The sequence below is a fragment of the Egretta garzetta genome, unplaced genomic scaffold, assembly GCF_000687185.1.
Source record: "Egretta garzetta isolate BGI_Z169 unplaced genomic scaffold, ASM68718v1 scaffold410, whole genome shotgun sequence".
In the NCBI taxonomy this organism is placed as follows: Eukaryota; Metazoa; Chordata; class Aves; order Pelecaniformes; family Ardeidae; genus Egretta; species Egretta garzetta.
The window spans coordinates 67,537-70,608 of NW_009258276.1; the positions used below are offsets into that span (position 1 = coordinate 67,537).

Sequence of the window (3,072 nt, forward strand, 5' to 3'; positions counted from 1 at the left end):
AAAGGACAGGCTCCCTCCTAACGCTCTCCTGTGGCTCAAGAACACATCTGCTTGCCTGCCCTGCAAAAGGCTGCAGATGAGGAAGAAAAACTCCCCAGAAAAACCACTGGAAACCAACGAGCAAAGACCCTGCAAAGGGAAAGTGTCACCTCCGTAAACAAAGCACCAGGTATGCAAGAAAATCCAGTGCATGTTACATTTGCAGCTGCGTATTGTACAGGATTAAGATTTGTGTTTTCTGGGAAAAAGCGCACATCTACAGCCCAACTAGATCAAAGAGCCTTGTCGGCGAGTTATTTAAGTCTTAAGTACCTGCACGCTGGCTTGCAATGCTGGTTCACTTTTCTCTCTACTGTCAACGAAGAGCCTGGTCGGCGGGCCACCGTGCTCTCCAAGCATCCTTAATACTCAGCTGTCTTCCACACAGGCACAACCGAACACTCAAGACCCAAGCCATTTGTTAAAAGATGAAGCAGGGTTATAAAAATCCCACGCGCGAGTACACCCGCTAATGCTCTTCTTACTAAGCACAGTTATTTCCTTCTGTCTTAGTTTGGGAAGGGGTGTGGGTCAGTATGGCTTACAGGAGCACGACTCCACCAGAACCTCAAACTGCCCACGCACATGGAGAACATCCAAGACGGAGCCATCATGGTTTTCCAGTCCTGACCCACCTTAAGTCAGCGCTCAGGTGGGGCTTTTCCTGCTTTGAATACACAGCACGATATGCAAATCCTGCGGGAATTCAAAGTTTTCAGAGTTCCTGCAATGCACAACCGTGTGTTTGAAAATACGACTGTACGCTGAAAGCGGACCACGAGTTTTTATTTGCTGCTACGTTTTGTACTTTAGATGCCTTTCACATTTCTTCACCACCACCACCATCTACATATGCTTCTCATTATCAGGGTTTAAGTATTACAGCTATCACAGGAACACACCCCATTTCCTTCTCGAGCAAGAGACCCGATTTACTGATTTACCTGCCAATTGCCATGAACACTCGCGATGCAGAAGTAATAAGCCTGAAAAAACAACTTGCGACCCAAAGCAACTATGAGAAGAGCTTCAAATCAGCCGGCTCTTCCTAGGGGGCACAGGGAGCAGCACTGTTTGAAGTCCCTTCTCCTTCAAAAGGAAAACCGGGAGTTAAAGGATTTTCTTTGTGCCCAAGAGAGCGGCTGCAGAAGCAGCAGCAGGAGACTCTTAATGGCCGCCGCCAAAAAATAAACGTAGGGGGAAAAGATTTAGTTTGCACACCATTCCTCTACAGAAGATGTTGCAAGGTAAATAAAGCGTGGAGACTCTGGGGGTGTGGTCTTGCAAGTATTTTTGACCCAGACTTTGGGGAAGTTTTCCAAGCCTCGAAGTCATCCCCATTTGATTACTTTAATTAGATGGTTATGTAATAAACCGTAGGAGGGACTCGGTTTCTTTTGGATCACATTTCTTGATCACACTGGTTACAAGCAAGAAGCATGCGCTATAAATGAAAATACACTTTCATGTTTTTCTGCTTATGTATTTGAAGTCAGATGAATTTTGTAACAGTACTGAAAAAGTTGAGTTACCCTCCAAGTTGCTATCAGACTTCAGCATCTGAGCAATCCATTTATTATTTATAGGCAATACAGACAGCACACAGAGCAAGCGGATAAAATAATTCACACATCTGCCTTACACACAGCCTCACCGAGGCAGAAAGCAATCAACACCCAACAAAAAGTAACGCGAGCGAGGAGGCAGAGGCTCAGAGCCCAGACCAAGAGCAGAACGCACCTCACTGTGCTCCGTCCTGAGGAGACACCCGCTTTCATCCTCCAGCACAAAAATAGGATTTGTTACCCACCAAAAGCAGTACGGTCTCTAAGAAAGGATGAGAAACAGGAAGAAAAGGAGACGTTGGATTTCTCAATCCTACAGAGCCAATGCTTGGATGGAACACAACTTCCATCCAAAGCATCCTAAGAGTCTTTGTACAGCTACATCTTTCCTACTGGAGGAGAAAAAAAACCCAAACCACGGTATTTCATTGACATCAAAATGTCAATGCGCATCAGGATGCCTATCACTCTCCTACATGCTTTACCAAATATAGCCTCCACCTCCCCATTTTCTATCTGTCAGTAGAAGGGACTCCTCAGAGTCTGGCAGGCAACTCATCCCCACCAAAACCAGACCAGCCTCAGACAGAAGTCCTTCCCATAAAGCTAAACGCATCAGGCCATCTCCAAAACAAAGTGGGCGTACAGCCTTGATTACTTCACCATCCTCTCCCAGCTCCTCCCCCTTACCAATGCTCCTGGTGAGAACATAAGATCTGCACCTAGTTATAAACTGTACTATTCCCAAAAGGATAATGGGCTCCCATGTTTCCAAGCCAGTGGTGCCATTGCACAGGGAAGAACGACTCCAGCCAACCTTCCCAATGGGCCTGATGTGCAACCGGTTCAACCCCACCAGTTTTGGGGACAAAGCAAAAGCAAGAAGGCCAGGATCAGCAAAATACCGCAACTACTGAGCCTCGTTGCAATTGCTGCAGTGGATACAGAATAGACCTGAAATCTCCCCAAAGCAGGATGGTGCCTGGATGGTCCAGGGTTGGCCTGGACAGGCAAGAGGTTCCTGCCACCCTCAGTACAAAGCTGTGGCAGCCTGCACAACTTTGGACTTTCAAACCTTTCTCCACACTCCACTAATGGTGGTAAAGCCTTTACTTTGGAACGCGGTGAGAGTTTCTGGTGGAAGAAAAGAGACGATGCTAGTAATGTTCAGCATTTTATTGTCTGCAAGACTTGAAAAACAGGGGGTTTGCTAGGATATATTTACCTGTTTTGGATTCACATGCAAAACGAGCTGATGAGATTCACAATAGCTGACACACACATTCACTCACTAAAGCGAGTGACAGATTGGGGCGAGGGCGCCCATCTGCATTCAACAGTGGGAATGTGAGAAACTATTAAACTGATCCTCTAACAAACAACAGAATTCAAAACCCTAAGAGGATGGATTACCTTTAAGCGCAGAAAAACATTGCCCCAGTGCTGACAGACCGTGCTAGAGGCTATG

The 3,072-nt window shown here is 46.4% G+C and overlaps 1 protein-coding gene across 1 annotated transcript in view; it reads right to left on the minus strand.

The window, feature by feature from the left end:
* Positions 1-3,066, minus strand: part of NRF1 (nuclear respiratory factor 1) — a 70,527-nt gene extending 67,461 nt beyond the window's left edge. The window contains exon 1 of the mRNA XM_009636301.2: positions 1,780-3,066. The gene's annotated coding sequence lies outside the window, so the exon portion shown is untranslated. The remainder of the gene's footprint in view (positions 1-1,779) is intronic.
* Positions 3,067-3,072: the final 6 nt, after the last annotated feature.